Here is a 25,231-nt window from a genome sequence, read left to right as displayed (position 1 = left end):
AGTAGGAGCAAAATTCAGGGTTCTACTGCTTGTTCCAGTTAACAGGACATGCCAGGGATAAGCCAGGTTTCTCTTTGCCATAGCCTTATTATACCAAGGGAGGATGAGGCCATTGTTCTTTGGTGGAATCGATGAGAGATGCTGGGGGTGCTCGCAACACTTCTACCTGCCCTTGCAGCCTCCTTGGAAGGACAGACTGCAGGTACACCTGGATGCAGCCCAGAAACATCTGTATGGGCAATGGTTAGGCTCCTGCTGGAGAAGCCAGATCTCCTAAAAGAGATGCCTAAAATCAGTGGGTTGAATAGTGCCTGCCCCACACAGTATCTCTTCAGACAATCTCTCCTCTTTCTGGGCCAGTACATGCTCCCTCTTCGTAAGTTTTATTTGTTATTCTTCTCTGGATTAGATCTGGTGCTTTTCTGCTACATTTTCTATCAGCCTCTCGAAAAACATTTCTCAGTGGAATGCTCATGGCCCGCATATGCTTTCCTTATGGCCATGACTGGAGTGGACGCATGCACTCAGTGGGGGTGGAGGCTTCAATTGTTCTCTTCTCAGGGAGGCTTAGCCCAAACCAGCACACACTACTTCTCTTGAGTACATACCATTGTTTTCCCCAACAAACATGGCTAGGCAACAGTCATTTTTAAGTGACATTGAAACAGCATGTACTAGATTCTCCTTTTATCAGCGGTGGTTTTAGCCCTCCCTCTGCACCCTCATCAACTGCATTGAACTTAGTGGCAGTGTTTTCTGTGAACAAGATCAGATAACAGTTAGTGTATTTTATAGTCTTGCATCTGTGCGTAGCATATCATTTTTTCCTCCCCCTAATATACTCATTTTCTCAAACACACATTTAAACTGCCTGGCTAAAGCCTAGCATTACACTAAACCTTTGAAACTCCCAATGCAAAGTTAAAAAATTCAGACTTGTTGGTTAGCTAGAAAAGCAATAATTTATTGTTTACTTTCTTTATCACTAAACCTTGTTAATCTTGTTATCACCCAAGTAGGACTGGTAGGTAAAAATTCAGTACAGAATTATTTTGGCAACAGCTGCTTCACTAGCAGGCTCCAGTAGATTAGCAAGGCTATGGGAATTGCTCTACAGTAGTGTTATCCATCAGTGTGTACACACCTGTTTACTGTTAATGGTGGAGTGGGTTTAGCAGAGGCGACAGCTTTTTGGATAAGAGCATGAAGGAAAGCCATGGGGACGCACCCCTGGAAAGACGTTTGGCCACCTTCCAGTGAAAAGAAGAGAAGACACATCATCCTGTGGAAAAGAGTCATGCAGAGAGAAGAAAAGAAGGAGCTGAAAAGACTCTCAATGTGCACAAATGTAGGCATTAACTAGTGGAAACTGCCAGTCCAGAAGCGTGAGTTTTCTCTGTAGGTTAGAGAGAGAACCTAAGAGCTACCAAGGTTCTGTTTGTATATGTGTGTGTGTGTGTGTGAAGAATAAACAGGTTCCCAAAGCAGTGTGGTGACATTCCTGTGATTCCTACCCTCACACCCAAATTCAGAAGCTCTGCAATGTTTAGGTGCAGGGGTTGTTATGCAGTGTTTCATTCCAGAATTGGTGCATTTCATGGGCTAGACATGCCTGTGGCTTTCCACAAAAGCTGGATTAGTCTTGCTTTTATCTAGATGTCCACAGTATAGAAAGACACGTATGTGTCAGTCACCCTTGGCTTTCTTCATAGTCAATGGAGGGACATAGTTACTTTCAGAACATTGTCCCTCTGAACTATTTCAGGTGTCTACCTCACTGTGAGATGAGTTATGCCCAGGTGAGCCTGTTTCTCTTCACTGATGATAAAGGACATCTAGATGGTTAGCTTATGGATAAACAACTACAAGGAAACCATGGGACTGCTGTCCAGAAGAACAAACAGAAAAAATGAATCCGATGGCTGCAAGCTATGTGTATTCTCTGCACGGCCACATTCTACTGGCACTGGAACCCTTTGCATTTTGTTGTGATTAATGCCACATTTTCTGCAAGTAAATTTTGTCCAGGCCATTTGGTGACCTTTGCAGCCCATGTTTTGCACTTTGGTATGCATTTTTAATCAATTCCCTTTGGTCTTACTGAACTTTCCTTTTGAAAAGCCGAGTCTTGAATTGACCTGCTAATATCAAAATTTTTCTCAAAGTCAAGTCCATTGCTGCAGTAACCTTACTCTGATCTCATTGTCACATACACTACATATAATTTGATGTCTAACTAATCAATCTCCTAAACTGTCCGTTTTCAGTGGTCTTGTCTTAGTGGCTTGAAGAAGTCCTTATGCTTCTTCCAAATCATACTGTATGTTTCTGGTGCCTTTGGGGCTCCCACATCCAATACCAACTAAGATTTCAATCTGTCTAATTTCCCTGAAGGAATGTTTGCTTCCAGGAACAATAGGAAAGACTGTAACTATTTCCTCTGCTTCTGTGCCTCAAAAGAAGGACCTCAATTTCTTGTATCTTACTGTCAGGGTAATAAAAGTTAAATTCTTCTATCATGTCTGATAGCTGCAGTTTCTTTATTTTTGAGCCCTACACAATTCTACTGAAAGTGGACAGTAACCTCAATGTGCTATTAATATTAGACACATGGGACTGAAATGACCATGGTGATTCAGTCCAGGCCTTGGAATCACAGGTAAGGAAGGTCTGTGAAGCACCTAGTTTGTCCCATTCCTGACAGCCCACATCCACGACAACTTCCTAATACTCTCTCATTTATCAAGATCCTTCAGGAGAGAAGTCTTGACAGCCATCAGAACTAACATGCCATAGAAAGTGAGGAGAAGAGCAAGGAAACTAGAAGAAGAAATAATGGGTATTGATAACATTCTATATCCTCAAACTAAAATAAAGTATGTGCTAGTGGAAAGACTTAAATAATCCCATTAAGTAGTCCATGACACAAACTAAGGAGAAAAGTACGAATTTTCAGTAAGGTCTTTCAGTATTTTTGTGGGAGGAAACACCTTCCTTATCCCAATTAATAAAATGCAAAGAGACCACGAGGCAAAATCTGCAGCAAGCCTTATACTGTGGACATTTGCAAAGCACTCTGTCTGGAAACAAAGCAGACAATCTTGAACAATTAGGTTTACATAATCCTGGCTTCATTCTGCCCTCGTGTATGTCACTGCTTTTGAGACCTGAGCTAGTATCTCTGTGTGGAAGCATCCACACAGCATAATACTTTCTCTGTACCATTTTCCATTGTGGTTTTCCCAGAGATTTTTTTTTTTTAAAGTTTTTCCTAAAGAAACATTGCTGTCCTACATATAAAACAGTGGTCTGGAAGAGAGGAGACTGGCACTATGCTGCATGCAGAGAGAACAAATCAGTTCTGTGCTCTATACCTTGCTCTGCATTCATGCTGCTGCTTGGGCAAGAAATCCGTGTTACTGGTTTGGGTGGAATGTAGAATGACACTGTCATTCAAAGAGTAGTAAAAATGTAATAGCTCTCTCAGACACTTCTGTCTTAAAACAAGAATGGCTTTTAGCCATTAATATGGGAAAAACAAAAACAAAACAAAACAAAACAACAAGATGATCATATAAAGGGCACATCTTTAACACAACTATAGTATGATAAATTCTTTAGTGTCTGGTGCAAAGTTTTTAATATCAGGTGATAATCTCAAGCTGCCTTCAAGCTGCACACTTTATGTGATACCTTCTGGAACTAGCAACAATCATACACCTTTGACTGTGACACAGATTTCTGGAGGAATGGGTAAAACTGGTTGGAATGAGCAGTGGTAGCATTTGCAAACATGGCCCACTGGTTTTACGGTGAAAACTCCCTCTCCTATCACTCAGACAAACTATCTGATCCAACAAGTGCCATGAATGTGTCCATTCCAGAAGGTGTCCCAGGATAGCTCTGAGTACCTGTGGCATCATTCTCCGTGTTTGGGCCAATGAGTTACGTTCAGAACATCCTTGGCATATTGCAGTCCAGGACTGGGAAAGATGTTACTTGCATTTGCATCTCTGAATTGAATCAGACAGGAAGAGGACTCTGTCTTTATGTTTTCCATATCCTTTCCCCCCTCTCATGCCTCCAGCTCACGTTGCAAAGCTTCTTGATTTGAACACCAGAGATGGAAGAACTATGAGACAGTGGCAGAAATGGCCATTATAGTGGGTATAATAGGGGAACTGAGGCCGAGAGTTGGTGTGAAAGTTAGACTGGGAACTGCTGATGGGTGCAAACAATTACTTGAAGGAGATATGGAGTTGGATGGGAGATATGGAAACGGAGAGGCTGAAGTTACTTGGACCATACAATGGGGATCCAGGAGATGTGGAAAAGTGCAGATTTCACCTGTTTCATGAAAGATCAGTAGATGTGTGAAAAACATAAGGTATGAAATCACTTAGTGAGTAATGAAATTAATTTGGGATACTGATTTTTTTTTTTTTTTTATAATATAAAGGGAGGGTTAATAACACTTCAGCTGAAAAATCAGACATCAGACTAGGCCAGCCCCTTTGTAGTCAGTGGAGAGCTGGTCAGTAGCATTAGCATAATTTACGAAACACTGATATTTGGCCAAATTTATTTCATCTGGCCTCACTCATGCAAAACTGCATAATTATGTGATGCCTTAGGCTTTTATCGTTAGACAGCAAGCCAAATACTGTCCTCACTGTATAACCAATTTATAAATGTTTGTTTCCTGCATTATGAATGGCACCTTCATGTGTTGTTCACCAGACCCAATGACTTCAGTGTTATTCAATTAGTAATGAAGAAGCATGAAACATTAAAGACTGGGGACTTTGGTGACTTTATGCACCAATGTTTGGCACTTCATCAGCAAGCAAACACGGGTTTCCTATGGACATAGTTATACACTGGTGGGGGCAGAACCAAAGTCAACAAACATCTTAATTACCCTAGGTACCATATCCGCAGGTATCACATTACAGACCATGTACTTCAGAGAAAGCCGCAGCTTAGCTGCAAGGAGACCAGAGCCTTTGCATCAAGAAAGGTCAGAAGTCAAAGGAAATGCCAATATAAGCAATAGTCACAGTAAAGGAGCTTAATAAAGCCCTCACCTTCTTGTTTACCCTTGATTTCTCATTTATTGTGTAATAGAGGAAAATCTAAATGCATAACGGCACAAGAAGCAGCTGGACTATGTTTGCTCAAGAAGGGGACTCAGCTGACAATGTCGACAGGAACTGGGTTAATCAAACCACATTGGTTTTCTGCTCATCAATGCCCAGAGGCCATGCATGCAGGAGATGGAATTAAGTGCTCACATTTGCACTGATGGATAGAATGCCTTTAACAACTCCACAGCAGAAGGGAAAAATTGCCACTGATGTTGAGAATGTAAATAAAGTAAATGGGTGAGATTGATGCAATTGTATGCCTGGTCTATGTACACAGTTGCTTGAATTGGATGTGAACACCAGATAATGGCAGATATCACTGGACAACCTGTACCAGGTTTTCTTCCCACCTTCCCATTGCCAGTTTGGCCTGACTCTGGTCACAGGTACGCTGATATAATCTTTCTGTCTCAACTCAGATCTCAGAAAACTGCAGTTACAAGTCCCAGATATGCTGAGGCAGACATTTAAGTAGATGTGGTCAAGACACCGTTATGGCATTGTGGCATGAGGTGGTTGGTGGTATGAGGTGGCTGGACCCTTTGCAACCTGGTCAGCCCCAGCCCTAGGCACTGGGCACCTCCATGGGGACAGTGATTAACTGAGGCCAGGCCAGGCCAGAATGTGGGCCTCTGGTTGGGCCCAGCTTGGTGGATCCATGACTGTGAATGGCTGGAGACCTCATGTTCTTTAGGATTGTTGGGGCAGGAACTGATGGTCCATGGGGGTCTGAAATAGTGACCTGTGGTCAGATTGGGGTATACTCAGTTGAGGCAGGCATAGTAAGGGCTGTGTGTACACTTCAGGCTGTGGCAACTCCTCAAGAAGCACTTTTCTGTGTAGGTGACTGGGCACTGACACAGGTTGCCCAGAAAGGTTGTGGAGTCTCCCTGCTTGGAGCTATTTAGAAGCTGCCTGGACGTGGTCCTGGACAACTGGCCCTGGGTGTCCCTGCTTGAGCAGGGATTGGACTGGATGACCTCCAGAGGGTCCTTCCAACCTCAGCCATTCTGTGACTCTGTGATTCCTACTAATCTCATTTGCTTCCTGGGGTCCTGTTGGATCTGTGCATGGTAGCAGATCCTCTCTTTGTACCAAGGTCAGACTCCCCTGAGTAACCACAGACCTCACCTTGACCTTTGTTCTGGACCTTGTCTGTGTATTATCTAGTCTAATTGGTGTCCTTCATCCTCTGCCACCCCTAATAATGTGAATATGCTTATGCAATGATGTGAATACGCAGTCTATTTCCTTTTTGCTTAACATGCTGCAACTGGTCCTTACCAAGGAATCTGTCTGAATTACCAAAACTTTTAAGTGGTCCCTTTACTGTAGTGCAGCTTTGTGGGGCAGATATAAGGTAATGAACAACCACAAGTGAATTTTCTTCTTGTTACTAAATGTTAGTCTTTGTCTCTTCCGTTGTCTTACTGTTGATTCTTATTTTCTTCATTTCTTGTATCTTCTCTTCTTGAGGGAACCCCAGGGGAGCTGCTGGGATGGAGCACACGACATACCCTTACTGAAACCAAAAACTCAGTTGCCTGGTGAAGGGTGGTGCAGAGCCTCCATTGATCATTTGTGTGGTGTAGGGCAGATACCTTAGATATCCAAAACCCCTGGAGACCTGTCTGTCTGTGGCTCAGACTGCCTGTGCTCAACATAGCCTTCATGCCTACTGTGCCTCCAAGTTTAAGGGAGTGCTGAGTGAGTCACCTTCCTGCTGTATTGGGCTCAGTGAAGAGCAGTGATAGCCACATTTAATGTAGGTGCTCCAAGTAAGTGATCTGAATATAATGTCTTGTGGTCTGTGAGGTGCTCATGCTGCACTGACTGATTTCAAATGGTCAGCATTTACCAAAAGCATTGCAGCATTTATCTGGGTTAAACGGTTAACTCCAATAATAAAATTACCCATTTAGCTATATGATCATTTCAAATAGCCTGTTATATAGTAAATCATACACCTTCTCTCAAGTCAGTACTAGTTGCCTACATTTTGTTCTCTTTTACTACACCTCACTGGCTTAAGCTGATACATCCCAGTAATTACATTTTTCCTGGTATACGATCTGACTTTTCATTATTACCCCAAAGAAAGTTTGCATTCAGACTGAATGCAGAATTAGATCCTCAGTCTTGCAACAGAAGATAGTGGCTGTTTATCAATATCCCATAGAAGTGAAAGTTGTGGATTATTTACGAGCTGCTAAATGTAGTCATCCAACAATTAGTCTGGGTTTCAGAACTTGGGAGGTGGGTGCTTGCAGGTCATGCCTGACATGGAAAAACATGAATGGGTAAAATGACCCTTCTTCCACATTCATGAAAGGTTTAAAAAATTGCAAAAGCTGCTGCCAGGTCACCTGTAACAAGTTTCAATTCCCAGAAGCATGTGGGAGAATTTTCAAAGTCAAAAATCAATGGCTATGAAATTACACATTAGTCTAGGGGAGTGTACTTTGCCTGTTTTCACGGCTAACATTCATCTTCCTATAGTAATAGTGGCGCAGACAATTTGCCATGGTAAAGTTGATCTATAAGTGTTTTAATTAAAGTTCTGACAGCAAATTGAAACCTTATTTTACTTGCAGGACAGACAGAATTCATTTCCCTCTCATCTGAGAACTCATGCCTGGAGGAGGACCTCAGGATTGGCACAGGTTTGAGAGGAACATTAGGAAAACACACATGCTCATCAAGCTCTAAGTTAATGCTGTTACGTCTTTTCTCCTGCTCTGCAGATGAGGGGCTGTAAGAAGTAGATTGTTCTTGTAGCTTGGACACTTGTTGGACATCAAGACTCATTAGCACTCATCAGTCTTTGGGCACTTCGAAGCTGGTTTGTAAGGTGGTGTGGATGCTTTTCCTGGCTAATACATGGGTGAGAGGTGAGGTACGCAGTCCACTCTGAGGCAGGTTTAGAGGCTGGAAGGAGGAAGAAGATGTCAGGGAACAGAACATCTCATCTACTCTGAGGAATATCTAATTCCTTCCCTCAAGGCAGAGGAAGGTGGCAGCAGAAAGGAAGGAGAAGATTATCATGGGGCTTTGGAAGGGCAGCAGGCAAGGCTCAAGGAAATGATCAGAAATGATGAGGAAACTGCAGCAAGAGTTTATTGCATTTTTAAAAAATTATTTTTTTATTTCTATGGCCCTGGTAAGCTATGTAAGACAAAGTATGAGGCTGAACAGGCTTAAGAAAAAGGAAAATTAGGTAGTTTCCCAGAGTGGAAAAGAAAAGTTATAAATTCAAGACACAAAGAGAGACCTCTCTAGTCTTGGAGCAGCATCAGCATTTCTGTCAGAGGTGTGTGCCAGGTTGTTGGTGGAGCTTCCCAGGCACATGCAGAGTAGTGCGACAGGATGGAGCAAATCCTTAGCAGCACTAATAACTGCTGATGTACTCATCCCTGAGGGCTGTCACCCTCCCAGCTGCTGAAAATAGTCTGTGCATATTGCAGGGTTGTATCTGCAGGGACAGCAAGGTGTGGGAGAAATTGTTCCTGGCTGTGTCAGTCACTCTGTTACCCCACAGTATGGTGTGTGCACTGTCAGCTGGGACAGAGAAATAGGTTGGGGACCAGTAGAAGAGAGCCATGGTCACCTGCTGTAAGGACAGGGCACAAATTTTTATCATCCAGAGTTATCTAGGTGATGCTGATATCCAGAGGAGCTGCTCTGTTTCTTCTGGCAAGATGAACCTTGCCTTCATTGATGAGAAATACTTTACTATGTGTGTGAGTTTAGAAATCTCACTTTTTACTTAAAAAAAAAAAAAATGTGCTGGAGGGACCTGTCTCTTTCTGCTGATGGCAGAGGTAATCTATAAGGCAACGTTAACACACTGAAGAGCTTGGAGTCCTCAGAAAAAAAAAATAAAATAAAAAATAAACTCACCTAATCTTTCCAGAAATAAAGAGGAAAATGTTAATTCCCAGGAGTTCAGCAAGAGAAATAACTGACCTAGAATATAATGTATAATGGTCTAATACCTCACCAGCTGAACTTCCACTGGGGGCAGCTGAGATAACTCAATTTTCTGTGTCCCCAGTTTTTCCTGTGCAAAAGCTAAAGGATCATGAAGCAGAAGCCTCCACTGGGATAGTTGTTAATATTTTGATTATGATTTGATTTGAGAAGCGACCTGAGAATCAACAAACTATAAGGCCATACACCTTTGCCTTCAAAACCACCCTCTGCAGGATATATATATATAATCTTTAGTCGGGGCAGAAAAGAACTAGAAAACCACCAAAGCACATGCTTAATTTTCACAAAGTGTGAGACCATGGAAAAGATCCATGCCTCTTTCTTGTGGGTTAACCACTAAGTCTGGCAGCTCCTTTTGGGACTCACATAGCGGCTTGGTTTTGTAATTATTTATAGAACATTAATTTTCAGTCAGGAAAGAACTAATTGTTTACCATTAGCATAACACTCAATTTGAAATAATTAAGGAGAACTCTGTTTTGCACTAATCTTAATCTAAGTCTGAAATGTATCCCCAAAGTCCATTAAAAACAAAGCAAAACCCACTGTTAATTAGCGATTTACTCTGTTACAATAGCTGGGAGTTTTAACACATTCAAATAAAGACTAGACAACATTATAAAATAAATCTCCCAGTTTGCCACATTTGAGAGTTACTAATAAAGAGGGTAATTCAGCATTATAAAAGTGCTTACTTTGTCTGGGAAGCCTGATAGCATGTCAGCGTTACATAATTCTCATGATGGGGGATCAGATGAGAGATATAAATTGTTTGGTTGGGGAAATTAACTGAGAATTGATTCTCTCTGTTTTAATTTAACATCAGAATGCTGGAAAACTCCTAAAAGCAGATGGGCTATTGATCCGACAAGAGGATAATCAGTGCATCAAAGCAGGAGGAGGACGAGAGACGGAACTCTTGAGGCTCTTCAGTGACTGCTGTCTCAGACAGAGAAATCTTATTCACAGCGAGTCCTGGGAGGAGGGAGCTGGAATAGGAGAGGCTGCTTGGAGACAAACACTTACCCCTGCATGTGAAGCTGAAAAATTATGTCTTGCAGGGGAGGAAATGTAAAATCAAAGAGGGAAAATCTTAAATTATAAGAGGATGGGTGAAATAACGACCTCACAATAACTCACTGAGGATCCATAATCCACCAATGTCTGTCCTGTCTGCAAGGCATTAATTGTCATGTTCATGAAAGGAGTTTGAGAGTCCTGAGGGGATGGGCTCAAAAGAAGCTGTGTCTTCTGCTACGTGAGGTCCAGACACTGATGTGAGCTTCCATGACTATTTATTTCTCTGAAGTTTCTGAAGAAATAGAAATAATTAATGACTGGCTGTGTCTCTTTGGCTCTGGGAGCAGACCATTTCTGTGTCCATGTTAACCACACATAAATGATGTTGTCTGATGGGCAGCCTGCATTATGGACGGAGTCAGGACGTCCTGACTCTTGGCATGACTGTTATGTGCAGTGGCCTAAAAGCAGCACAGGAGCATCACTGTTTGAGGAGGATAGGGAGGAAAGGGATAAAATTCTTATGTTCAGCCAGCGGTACTTAACGCAGATCCTGGAGGGGATCCAAGCAGACTTAAGGCTATATTTATGTTTCCTTCATCTAGGTTGTCTTCCTGACACAGCATCTCACTGGTGAAATTTGGAAGACCCAAAAGGGGCTATGTTTTTTGCACACCCTTGTAACCCCAATCCCATTACAGCATTTGAGAAATAGTTGGGTAAGGCATCACCCCTTTGCCAGTTGGTGCATCCTACTGTGGGGTGTCTGTGGACACAGAACAGGACCATGGACGTGTGGTCTGGTGAACAAAGCATGGGACTGGTCTATGAACTCTAAACTTTCTCAGTGCCTCTGAGCACTCTGACTGTCTCTTTCCATCTATTTGTGTAAAAACAGGATGATAATTGTTTTCCCCTCACTTCTCATGCAGTTGTTTTGTTTGGAAATCTGTCTAGGAAGACATGCTCTTTTACTGTGTAGAACACAGAATCATAGTCATAAAATCATTTAGATTGGAAAAGACCTCTAGGATCATCAAATCCAGCTGTTTACATCTTACACAAGAAAGGGTGTTGTTATTTCATTGTTTCTCAAGTGGGATGTCAGTGCCACTTCACACATCACTGGGGATCCTGCAAATCATGGTTTGCTGAAGGTTCTGCATCATACCTGATAACTCCCTGGGGACATCCTGGATGCCTTAGGGCACCTCACAGTGAATCCTGCCCTGTTTGCTGTGGTGGATCCACGGCAGTCATTAATTCACTTATTTGTGTTTCTAAACACTTATGGGGCACTATTAGGAAGAAGTTACATCAGGAACTGACATTTAGCCCTTTTTCATGATGTTGGACTTATTCCAAGGTACTTTCTGACTTACTGATGCTTTTCTACAGCTTCCACTAGGTTTCAGTGAATCCCAAAGTTTTGTTCATCATAGACTTTATTTTAATAGTGATGGATTCACATGAGTGTTAACCCATATCCTGGCACTGGTGTAAGCTACTTCTGACCAGAATGCCCTTGGAATTAATGCCACAGGTTGCTTTCAGCACAATGACATAAAGAGGGCAGCAGAATATTTTCAGTCCTTTTGGGTTCAGGAGCATCCCAGCCCCTGTGAGACACAGTAATTGTGCCATTGGCATTAGGTTTTCCCCTCCCTCCATCAGATACCTCAAGAAGGTCAAACACATGACCAGCAAGTGCTCTCCTGACCGCAAAATTCTGTGTTTGAGCCAGGCAGCCATAAACCAAGTACAAATCGTCCCGATTAGTTGCTGCTCTGACATTGCTGGTTCAGAAATGGATATGTAAAGAACAAGTGGGCACAGCTGGAGATGCTCCCTGTAATTTTGAGGTTTGCCCCTATCTACGGCCATTCAGTTTGTGGTATCAGTCATAAGAGGAAACAATTTCTTATCACAGGGACTCTGAAAAGAGAAACCAAAATTCACTGCCCTTCATGGGTCCAAGCTAAATGTTTTTGCCAGAGAGACATCAAATAAGTCTCTTCTGTATTGCTTTTTATGTGGCAAGATTGCAGTTAGTTGTGTAGAAACCAAAACAATGTGGCTGAACTCTTATGGACTTGAATCTACAAGTGAACCATGAACAGAGAGGATGCTCAGGGATTCACAGAGGAAAAGTTTGGAAAAGATGTTTTGATTCATCATTTTGTTCTGTAAAAGTCTCATAATGTTTTAATATTTTTTAGAAGTTTCACATCCACGTTTTGTGACAAACAGAGCTTGCTCTTTCACTTACACTAAAAATGTCAGTTCCACTTTGAGATGGCAGGGACAACTTTAGTGTTATAGAATCTGAGGAACCTGAAAGCAGAAAAATCTCTACCTTTTATTCTCCAAACTTTTTTTTTTTTTTTTTTTAAAGTCTTTAGATTTTAACAGGGTTTAAAATTGAAATGGCTTTGTGGTAAGATGATAATGCCATGAAGTAGCAGGTAGAATGTGAACCTCTTTCTTCTGCTGCTCACTGGAAGCTATCTCAGGCAGCTTGATAGTCACTGTTGCTATCTTACGTGACTGACTCTTCCCTTTCAAAGTATGAACAACGTGGGTGCTGATCTTCGCTCTGAAGGCTCCACTAGCTGGCAGGGAGATGCTCTTCAGAGAAGGACATAGAAAGTTTATGGTCCAAAGTGATTAAGGTGGAAGGTACTTGTTACTCTTTCCATTTTAAAGATACTGAAGCCAAAGGACATTGGAAAAATAACCAGTGACAGTGACAGGTTTCAAAACCACATTATGTGCATTCCCCTGCTCACTCATGATTGTATTTACAGGTCCCTACCACAATTAGCAGTTATCAAGTTAATTTGCATCCTGCATCCTAATTGGCAATAAAAGATTTTTGAAGAAGTTGAAACTTCAATATTGATTTTAAATCAAAGAGCTTTTTCTGAGGGAAAAGAAAGAGATTTTATTAATAATTTTGTGTGTTATAATGGTACCTTCAGACCCTATGCAAAAGTACAGTGTGCTTTGCCAGGAAATTATTTAGGCTCCTGCAGGGTGTTAATCCAAGCAGACTAGACAGGCAAAGAAATTATTATCCCCTCCTTATTGATGGAGATTTGAGGGATTAAGCCTGAGTTTCACAGAAGCAGGTATGACCTTGAAAGAACTAAACCCAAATAATCTAAAGCCCTGCTAAGTGCCATTGGCTGCTAATATTACTCCTTTTGTCTTTATAATCTGAAAAAAAAGCAAAAACATGAACAACACTACCGTACGATTGGTCAAAAACAGTGAAAAAGACACATAGGGAAGTGTGATGATAACCTATCAAGCATTTGGGTTTATTCATTGGAGGAAACTTAAGGATAACTGCTATAGCCTCATTTATGCAACTGAGGAGCTGGTTGCTATGGGTGGGTATGAGGGATGCAAACAGCACATTTTATATAGTGAGACAAAATCATTTCTTAGACCAGCTGAGATAGCTGCAGAAAGCTGACAGAATTTTGGGCAGTCAATCCCTTCCACAAGTCATAACTGTGTTATAACTGGATGATAATGGGATCACTAAGTATTATTTAACAGCTCTTAAAACAGCACAAGTCATTCCCTTGAAGCTAAGCAATTTGTTTCTGTTTCTCTTTGTCTCTGGAAGAAAGGGTAATGAAGTGTAGATTTGTGAAGTCTCAGAAACTGAGTGTCTGTTTACATGGCTCAGTGCAGTACTGGATCGACTTGAGATGGTTCCTAGCCCTGTGTCAGCATCATTATCACCAGTTTTGCATAAAATCCATGGAACAAACAAGTTTAGCAAGAAGAAAAACACATCTGTGGGAAAAGACAGTCTAAGCATGGCTGCACTGTTTCTTATTCAGCACTGATTTGACTGTCTCCTTACACCTCTGCACCACACTTATGGGCTGGACTTCCCCTTTTAACCAGAGTGGTCTCAAGACAGCAGCAGGTCACATCAAACCCTCCTGAGAAGGAACCTGTGTCTCTTCTTGTCCTGTCATCATACTCCAGGGGCACAAGAGAAAGATGAAGGCCCAATACTCTCTACTTTGTAGGTAAATGACCCCTAAAAATGTCTGCAGGATCACATTACCTCTTCATCAAGACACATACAAGAGTACTTTTGGTCTTGAAGCCACCCACAGTAATGCACAGACAAGCATATGCATAGGGTATCTACAGCTGACTTACCATAGCCCACAGCAGAGCATTTTCCCTGGTGGATATTTGACTGTAGAAACTGTCTTCTTCTTAGCCTACTTGTATCATATGCCACCTATAGCATTGGGACCTGCCTGAAGGATAAGGTAAGCCCTATACGACACAGTACCAGGAGGAAAAGGTTGTCATAGTTAAACCTCATGACTCAAGGTCTTGGTGCACAGTATCCTAGGCCTGACTCAGTATCTGAACATCAGCAAGGTTTACTGGGAAAAATTTAATGCACATGAATAAAAGTTATGCGTGTACTCAAACTCAGGATGCTTTTTAAATGTTTGGTAAATGAAGGAATAGCTGAGTTCCTTTAAACAACAGTTAGCTGTTATTAACCTGAGAATTTCCAGTTCAGTGTTAAGTTTGTCATTCATTAACAAACTTGTAATTTCTTGGAACAGTTGTTTTATGGAGTAAGAACCTCATAAGATTTGCCTCTTTCAGTATCTGCGAGCCTGTCTATGCTATTACCCCTGCAAAAAGAGTCTGCTTCACTATCAGAAGAAGAAAGGAAAAGAGAAAGTCATGATCTTCCAGTACCGTAAACGGTTTCTTCAGCAGATAAAAGTACAGAGGATTACCACATCTGAAGCAGTAGCTCCTGGTATCTAGTGGTCTTTGAATACATTACCCACTATGCTTGAGTTACCAAGTCATTTCCTATTTTATTGTGTTCAGCTCTTCATCGTTCAGTGGCTCATGGAAATTTATGTGACATATTCACAAAGGAAATAAAAATATTTTCAACTGACTTAGTGTATCTGACATAAAGTTTATAGCAATCTTTTCAGCTAAGTCCATTGAGTAAGTAAAATATGATTTTATTGGCCAATATTGAAGAAAAAGAGTTTCATTGCTAATTCATCATGCTTCATTCAGTCTCATTATTTTATAGGTGTCATGATGAATGTCACTGTAAAACAAAGGGTAGAGCATTTGTGTTGTGCTGTTCATATCACAGGCCAGTGCTTTAACTGACACAGTAGTCAACTATTTAGTTGTACCTATATCATTGCCAAGTTTCAGGCTTTGAAAGAAAACATCTGAATGAAAGTAGAGTGAAAACCAGTCTGCATATAGAATACTTCGTCTTTGAAAGAAAAGCATGCTTTGTTGAACAGCTATTCTGGTCATCTCTGTTTGTGCCTTTGGTTCATTATTTCTACTTCCAAAACAAGACTGCTTTAGCACAACTGAGCTATCAAGTTTGCTCTTACTGTTTCTGACTAAGGCTTTTCAACACCAGCCTTCACCATGCTGCATCGCTTTTCCAAAGGTTAGGAATTCCATGAGTAAAGAGCATCAGGGTGATGATATATATTAATCTCACTTTGGTTCAAGCAGGTGGTCTCCCCAGAAACAACCAATCAACCAACCAAACAAATAAAATCAAAACAAAATAAAACAAACAACAACAAAACCTGACAAAAACTGAAGCAGACATTAAGATCAGCACTGTTTTTGAAGAACCAAACAAAAACAGTGCAGTGTAGTGCACTTAAATCTGCAGGGCTTTGGAGAAGCATATTACTTTTAAAAGACACTAATGGAATTCCTATTCCCTCATTCTCCTTTCCTGGGCAAGCCCCAAAGCATTTTTTTTTTTTACTATCTTTTTAAGGAAGAAATGTCTTGTGGGAGATGCTTGTTAAATCTTGGCAGCATATCACTGCAATGCACCTTTCCAAACAAAACCACAAACCTTATGATTGCTCCATAACTTTTAATGTATAACAAGGAGTTCTGCTGCTATTGTAAAAATACCAGCTGACTTTTAACAGGACCATTAATTGATACTGTATCCTATTAGAACTATTGTTTAAAAGGCAGTAAAATTTTAAACATTCTTGAATGTATTAATAAAGAAGGCCATTAGACATGCTTGTTTCAACAGTCTTGATAAATTAATAAATGTTGAGTTAATTACAGTGCAGGACATTGAGATGTATTTTTGAGGCTGCAATGAGTATATTTCAAAGAGGACTCTTATCAGAGTTAAGCATGTGTGCAACAATAGTTAACTGGTGTAGTAAATCTGACAGGAATGTTTGTGTTTACTCTCTGCATTATCTAAAATGATTTTTTTTTCAACTTTAGATGAGATTAGATTAATACTTCATTCTGAAGATCTCCACAGGTGTGGGGTTTACTTTAGTTATCTATTTCTTCCTCAGATCCTTCAACATCATTTGTTGCCATAGGATTTTGATCAGAAATATGTTACATAAAATAATAGATAAGTGACACTGTACTTAAACCAAGACCATTTCCCACCTACTATTTTCATCTCACTCTGTCTCTGAGGAGGAAGAACAAACAGATTAAACTCATGGCTGAATATAAGCTTGAAATGCTTACTTCTTTCTTTGCATCCACTTGTGCTAGCACCATGTCAGTTAATACAGGAGGTGTTTTCTTAAATCATGGTATATACTTGGTGACTCACCTTTCATTTAGCACCATTTTTGGTAAGTACATATATTTTTTACACATAAGGACTTTGATACAATACACCCTTGCTAACATTCCTACAAATCTTTCTGTTGCAGTTTTTATGCCTTTCTGCCTGAACATCTGGTCTGCTGTAATTGGTGACAATGTTCTAGTTGATTTTTAAGGGTGCTTATTGATTTAATCTATATGTTTATGGGTATCCAATATCCAGTAGTAATGCTTAGTGGCCTTTCTACTTTTACAACTCTTTCACTCTCTTTGAAACATTGAGTTATTCTCTTGAACTTTGGCTCTACTGGCTGAGACCCAATGGGACTATTCTGCACAGCACAGCGCAACTAATACATGGATTATTTACTTTTTTTATTTATCTGTTCAATAACACCCCACTCTCCCTCTGATCCCCATGAATTTTTCCAGAAATCGTTGTTTTTTGTACCTCTTTTGCTTAGGAGGAATGTAAATAAATCTTGATAGAAAAGCAGGAGGGAAAGAATTCTGCTGGCTCCATCTGTAGAATACAAGAAGCCTGGACTCCATACCAGTATTCCCCAATCTTAGAAGCAAGAGAAATCCTGTTTCAAAAAGCTGTGTGTGGTTAGTAATACAAAAGTTTAAATGACATGATACAGACTGGAAATGACCCGAGTCATTCTTTGACTGCTGAGTACAGCTCAAAGTATAAAATTCTATTTTAGAACACTATTCTGACATGGTCATGCAATTTAAATCATACACATCGTGCTGTCTTTTCATACAAAAGATTATTTTTTGACTGATGGAGCATGAGCTTGATGCTGAAACATAACAGGCAGGAACCTTTTTTTAAAGACTATGTGAAGAGGAAACAAATGCTTTTATTAACTTAATGCAACTCAAGTCCCACTGAACAGGAAGTCCCACATGACAGGAAGGTCATATTTTATTAATTTTCCTCTCTACTGGTCAACTCATATGAGTCTTTATTTAGACCATTTACTAGAAAGATAAGCCTTTTAAACGATCTCTTATAATAGAAACTCTTATGAAAAGCAATCAAAAGAGAGCTTGAAAAGTTAGTTTCAATTTTTCATAGCAACTTCTCCCATCTATTCCCTTGACCCATCTATTTATTCAAGTCTGTGTTTGCATGTAATAAAATCAAAGGATATGCAGTATATGTTGCTTTGAGTAAGCTATTGTTTTACCTGGGTAATTTTCATTGATGTCTCCAAGTTGGAGATTCTCTTTGCTAGATTCCTGCAGCAACTGAGAGCCAAATCTGAAAATGAACTATTGGTTTGTGTTAACTATTACTAAAGAAGGGCAAATTATTTTTTTTTGAGACAGAAGAGAGATTTCTGCTTTCTCTCTCTCTCTCTTTGGAAGAAATAGCATTACTTCAGTTTTACAACAATCTCCCTGAACCTGAGGATCTGTCCCCAGAAGTTTACCATTGAGGGGGGTGGATGAAGAATGATGATTATGACTCTAAATTCTAAGCCTTATAGCCTATCTTAGCAAAATGACAACAGTGTGGATAGCAACAGGGTCATTTCTGTAATGAGAAAGCCAGTGCTATTTGTATTTTGTGGGTTTTATGATTAGAGAAGCAGATCTTAGTAATTTGTAAGGAAGTTAATTACTTTACAAATGTGCTCAGATTTGCTCGTCTGCAAAGCTGTATGCCAAAAGATGTTTACCCAGGTCTTGCTTGGATTAATGGTGAAGGCCAGGAGATCAGCACAATGTTGGTGCAGTGCAGAGTGGTGTGAGGGAGCCCCGGACACTCCCTGAGTGGGTGGCTGTGAGTGCACTCTGCAGTACGGCCTCATGCAGAGACAGTGAAGAGTTCACTTAAGCAGGTGTTTTTCTTCTCTCAGGGATCACATCCCTTGTTCCCCTGACTTTCTAAAAGGTTGGATCATGAAACCTTGCTTCATTTTGGAGCCACCTACTCAGTGCTATGTTTGCTCTGGCTAAGGTGGACATTTCCCCTCCTATTCCATTTACAACCTTTCTGTCTTGCTGTCGGTCTGTCTGGGATGTGCAGTGGATCTCAGCTGTCCTAGGCACAAAGACAACTGGATCCCTTGTGCTGAACAAGTTTGATTTAACCTGCAACTGATCAGACATTGCTACCTGTGTCTACTAGTTTCGTTTGTGAGGATACCTGCTTAAGCACTATTTGGAATGAAAAGTTAATGATGATGGAGGTTACCATCCAACACGGTATTTAAGTCACAGTCCCCTGCTGGAAAATAACCTGAGCATACTCTGAGGTCTCACCACAACCCACAAATTAATGGGTTGTCTCTCTGAAAGGACTCTTAAGGGTACCATGACAGCCTCCTCACTCCTAACAAAGGAAGACTGCTATACAAACACACATCCAACAGGGCTTGTTTGTAAGAGTATGATGCATCTTTATCCATATTTATTGGAGAGTTTGGTGATCTGCAGTGGAGGAGAACTGAAACAATAAGTATCAGAATTGTTCACCTGAAAGGAAACTGGTTGATATCTCTCACAGATCTTCCCCTTCACTCTCCAGACACAACTCCTTCCAATTAAAATGTGAAAAGGACAATGCCACTGTCCTGTGAACTCATGCTCTCCCCAAAAGCACTTGGTTTTAAAGCCATCTCCAATAGTAGCATCAGCTCAGGGATCTTTGCCTCTGTCACCTAGCCTGATCTGAAATCTTCTACTCTTCTTTTAAAGGGGGAATTATAACTTTCAATCCAAATGCTGAATAAAAGTGTTTTTAGCTTAAAAGTGGAGGAGGAAGAAAAGCTGTCTTGTATACTGAATGACAGAATTACCTGCTTTCAAAACTGAAGTACATCCAGCCATATTCCTCTTGGAATCAAATTAGCAACTCATTTAAAAAAAAAAAAAAAAGAGTCAATGTTGATTTTGTTTAAAGCCTGTATTGTATTCTTTTATCTAGTCCCTTTTCCCTTGTCTAATGCTTACTTCAGCTTAGCCACCCAGGTAATGGTTCTGTGGGACAGTTTTCCAAGGTAATATCTTTTCTAGCCATATGTCTGATTTCCCTGCCATATCTATCAACAACCCTCTTCAGAGGAATCATCCTGCTGATAGTAGAATAAAAGTGAAACATCACTAAATGCTTGGGAAAAAAAGAAGTCAAAAAGGTTTGTGTTTTAATACTTTTCTTGGACCTTTATTTTTTTCACTTCACTTTGTAGTGGATTTGGTTTCAACACTGATTCCACCTAATTTATGTATAAAAGGTGTATTTTAAAGTGAGATGATTTCCCAAGCAATTTTTTGCCTGCGTGGGAGATGTTCCTAGGCAAGTCACCACTTCTTCCACCCAGAGTTAATGTAAAAGTGGACCTAAGGAGGTGTTTTATATTTGATGCCCAAGGGAAGAGGGTATGATCAACAGAGACAGTGCTGTCCTGAACACTCAGTGCTGTCAGGTCCCCCAGTCTGTGCTGCCAAGGGAAAAGCAGTGCATCCATCCTGGATCAAAAAATAATTTTGTACCACTTACATGTTGCTAATATATTTGAGATAATGATAAAACCATGATGATCATGCAATGATTTTGCTTGACCCCAGGAGGTCAAGAAAAGATTAAAATTAAGAGCTTCAGAAACAAGATTAGTTCATTAAGGGGACCCCATCCCTTAGGCACTGGGAAAGAAGTAGGAAGGGAAGGTGATGATGGATGTACGTGAGAAAGGGAGTCAGATAACTGCTGCCTGCAGTCCGACCAGCAAGGCCACAGAGCTGTGCTAGATTTAGGCAATGTGTGTATGGCATATACTACTCACATGCTACATCTGGGGTTTGGGATGAAATCTTGCAAACCCCCCTGATCCCCATGTCCCCTCACCATGATTACCAGAGCAAGGACATGTGAGAGCCATCCTGATTTGGGTGACATCATTGCTTCAGCTGGTGTGTGTTGCTCTGCCATGCTGCTCCTCAATGCTGAACTCGGATGCTGGGAGAAGCACAGCTGTCACACTGCTGGGCCTGGAGTCCCCTCGCCTGGCACTGAAGGGTATCCCAGCTTTCCCTCCTGCACATGACACATGGCATTCACCATGCCAGTTGGAGCTGAGAGGACATTTCCTGATAAAGCCTCGGTAAATCTGCCTTGTAGAAATCGAGGGCATCCAGTTTGGAGTCTGCAAGGGAGAATGCAAATCCCAGCTGTGTCTGGAGTTCCCTCAGGTGCTGCAGATGTACCACATCTGGCTGTCAGGCTGAAATATAGGACACATATGTGTGTGACTGGTTGCAGGTATCTTCAGCAGGTGTCTTAAGCACAGCAGTGTAGCCATGAACAAGTCTGATAAGCTTTCTTCACCAATCAAGGAAAGCGAAGCCAATAAACCTGCTGCATATAAAGAAATGTTTTGGAGCCATTTCTTTCAGCTGAAAGACATCCCATGTGACTAGTACAAATACATCTACTTTTAACAATTTCACTCTTCTGTGCAGTTTGGAAGCATCAGAAGCACCAGTCTAGACTCGTAGGAGTATGTCAGATAAGCCCAAATAATTGCGTTCTCTTCGGAAAACTGGATAGGAATTAGTGAAGATTAAATGAAGAAGCTGTAAGTTATATTATTTTGCGGTAGATAATAGTGTACCTGCTGAAGGAAAGCCAAACTGAAACCTGTTTGAAGTGGCTGCCTCCCATATATTAGGGTCAAGCTGGCTCTGCCTGAGAAAAAATACAGAATTTGACAGCAGTCATATAATTACAACAAATGAATTCATTAATGTCCTTAAAACACAATGGATCCTGACAAAATAAATGTTATATTTGGTGTAACAAAAGTTCAGCTGCTTCTTGCCATCTCTGCCAGTGGAAGGTTACTTACTCCATGTTATGTGGGAGAGCTATTTGAGGTCTCCACTTAAAACCAGACTGAAATACAATCTGTACCCTAGATAGCCATCAGCAGGAAGGTTTCCAGACAAATTAACTAGGTTAAAAACGGAGAGCATTTACCTTAAAATCAAATTCACCATACACTTTCAGTTCTGAAAGCAAGCTGGTCTGTTTGAAACAGTAGCCAGGAGCAGGAGAATCTAGATTTATTTGAAGGCATCTGGAGTAATTTGTCCTTTTATTTAGATTATGTTTCAGAATTCACAGTTGCTGGAATTCAGGCTTATGCATGTGATCCATGTAAGCTGTTTTGTACCACATATGAAAAATGAGGGCCAATCCTACGCACAGGAACCAGTTTCAGCCATGATCCTTTCTTGCAAAAGTCCTCAAACATAAAGCTGTTACCAATAATTTCATTTCTCTTTTTATACCACCTAGATATTGCCCACTATTTCTTAGTACTGGATTTCACCTTAGACCAGGGCACTGTTGTTATTAGCTTTATGGTAGCCAGGCAGCAAACAAAAAACGGATGTTGATGATTTTCTGTGATGCAGGTGACAACAGTTACCCAGGTACTGAGATTGGGACTAACTCATCAATAATTATGCACAAACAGTTTAATGTGATTTTGGTCAATGGCAAGTTGAAGATGAGCCAGCAGTGTGCCCTGGCAGCCCAAAGGGCCAACCCTGCCCTGGGTGCCTCAGGCCCAGCACTGCCAGCCGGGCGAGGGGAGGGATTGTCCTGCTCTGCTCTGTGCTGTGCGGCCTCACCTCGGGCACTGTGTGCAGGTTCTGGTGCCACAGTGTGAGAAGGACATAAAACTTAGGGAGTGTCCAAAGGAGGGCTATGATAATAGTGAAGGGCCTAGATGGCAAGATGTATGAGGAGTACTAGGGTGCCCAGGGAGGTTGTCGGAGCACTGGAACAGGCTGCCCAGGGACGCTGTGGAGTCTCCTTCTCTGGAGATATTCAAGGCCCATCTGGACGCCCACCTGGGCAGCCTGCTCTAAGGAACCTGCTTTGGCAGGGGGGTTGGACCCAATGATCTCTTAAGGTCCCTTCCAACCCCTACAATTCTGTGATTCTGTGAGTTGCTGAGGTCCCTTGGTTTGTTCAGCCCAGAGCAGAGCAGGCCGAGGGGAGGCCTCATGGCGGCCTGCAGCTCCCTCACGAGGGGAGCGGAGGGGCAGGCGCTGAGCTCTGCTCTCTGGGGACAGCAACAGGACCCAAGGGAACGGCATGGAGCTGGGACAGGGGAGGGTCAGGCTGGGGGCTAGGGGAAGGTTCTGCCCCCAGAGGTGGTCGGGCACTGGGACAGGCTCTCCAGGGCAGTGGTCACAGCACCGAGCCTGCTGGAGTTCAAGAAGTGTTTGGACAATGGTCTCAGACACATGGTCTGATTTTTGGGTGGTCTTTTGGGGACCCAGGAGCTGGACTCAATGATCCTTGTGGGTCGCTTCCAACTCAGGCTAATCTATGATTCTATGTACGAAGAAAAATACAGTTCTTGATTTTAAGGATTTTCATTTCCTTTGAGAAGTGGCCAGCTAAGCATTCAGAACAGGATTGTTTAAAATTGCTGGTCTGCCTTGGTGTGCAGAATGAAGTAATGACATCTGCAGGGCTATGTCCTCCCCCTTCCTGGGATGACCAAGCTGTAAATATAAGGCTTCAGTCTGGGACACCAATGGGGTAAAATTAAGGTGACATTTATAACAGAGAAAAGACCAACATCAAGAGCTGCATTTTGAATATCTCATTACTTCAGGCTGTATAGATCCAGGATTTTGATTCAAGACCACTGCTGGTTTCATTGCTATTGATAGGCTGTCACATTTTGAGTGTAAGCATCTTTTTACAAGATATTGTAATAATGTTATCAATATTTATACTGAAAATTTATAACTACTTTCAAAAGTTTCAAAACCTTTAAGAATTATTTACCTTCTGGATTCTGCTGTTAAAAACGTTGGCAAATTGCTACGCATCTTTAAAAAAATAAAAATAATTTAAAAAACAACCATCCTCTTATCGGTAATTTTACATTGGCAACAGTCAAATTCTCTGCACTATAAGCCTTCTGGGCATTACAAGTTAATGGCTGAAACTGAGTAGCAGTAAAACAATGATTAATGGAAAAATGTCATGTCTCCCTACAGAAGCTGATTCAAGAGCTATGCTCATATAGCAGCAGTTACAATATTTCTCAGCTTTGCAACCTCCAGACAATGAAAAATGGCATCTTATGTATTCCTAAGATAGATAGGTCCCTTAATATTAACTCTATTATTTGAGAAAATTGTGCTTTAAATAAGGATAAATATTGACACATTTTATTATGGAAAATAAACTCACATTTGAGTCAACCTGCCACAGCTATCTTCTTTAGTGAATTATTGTTTAATCATTATTTAAATTTAGGGTTTATTTACTAGAAAAACAACAACAACAACAGAAACACTTCAAAAGCTGATAACTTAAGAACCCAAAACAGCACAGAAGTAACAATAAACTCAACGTTTGAGAAATACAGAAAGTAAAGTTTCCGCAGCTGGGAAACATACTGCCAAGGGAAATATGGAGTTGTAGCAGGTGAATATCTCTAAAATCACATTTTATCAGCCGTGTGTTTAAAATGTTTGACAGAGGCAATTTCAGAAATGATATAGAAGAGGTTCCCAGGGAGCCATGCCAGAATTTGGGTCTCATCAAACCCAAGCAAGCTTAGAGGCACCATGTAGTTGTCTCAAAAGGTTTTACAGACATAATGACTGCACTGCCCATGTCTTGACGGCCTCTGGAATCCCACACGCTATTGAATTCATTAAAAGTATGTTGTCCATGTATCCCGGATCAGAAGGTAAAATTGCAGAGTTAGGGGTCTTCAAGTTTGGGAGATTTTGTATTACGTTAATTGTATAAGAAAGACTCTAAGATTGTTGTTCACACCGGGATGTAAATGTTTCTTTCTGTCAATTCATGGTTTTGAAAAATACCCTGCTTTATCCTGAAAAAGCTCCTCAGTCCTTTGGGTGTTTTTCTGCGAAGTAGGCAGCAGGCCTGTGGATTAGAGCACTCAGGAGTTCAATGCTCCTGTGATTACTGGGCAGAGGACAGACCTGAAATGGCTTTCTCTTGGTTACTGATCTGTTCTCAAACTACTTCCAGTATCCTACTATTTGAGCAGAAATTGGACCCTTACCCTGATCATTGCTGATAAACCTTTCTCTGGAACTAGTACCTTTCTATAAACAGTTTTTGTTTCATGGACAGGTGTTGTCATTTGCACATAAGTCTTTTTCAGTCTACAAAATAAATAAATAAAGATGTTTCATGCTCTTTGGAGAATATGACTGCTCCTTCTTAGCTGGCAGCATCTTTGCTGTCAGAGGGGACAACCTTCAAATGAAAGTCATAGCAGTTGCAGAGTGAGAGGTGATTTTCAGTGTAAGGAATGATGATATCTGAAAAGCTTTGCATATCAGCACAAAGACCTGCAAATTGATTCTCTTTAACAGTGAGATAACTGTGATGT

General features: G+C 41.1%; 1 long non-coding RNA gene across 7 annotated transcripts in view; it reads left to right on the top strand.

Moving 5' to 3' along the window:
* LOC308188722 overlaps nt 1-25,231 on the top strand; it is a 115,087-nt gene extending 89,856 nt beyond the window's left edge. For 5 of the 7 annotated variants that reach the window (XR_013945716.1, XR_013945717.1, XR_013945720.1 and 2 more), the window contains exon 3: nt 1-25,231. This exon is cut by the window's left edge. This is a non-coding gene — a long non-coding RNA (uncharacterized lncRNA). The other 2 variants (XR_013945718.1, XR_013945719.1) reach the window with 2 other exon arrangements.

The sequence above is a fragment of the Anser brachyrhynchus genome (assembly GCF_964034855.1).
Source record: "Anser brachyrhynchus genome assembly, chromosome: 2".
Taxonomy (NCBI): Eukaryota; Metazoa; Chordata; class Aves; order Anseriformes; family Anatidae; genus Anser; species Anser brachyrhynchus.
This window is presented reverse-complemented; position numbering and strand designations above follow the sequence as displayed.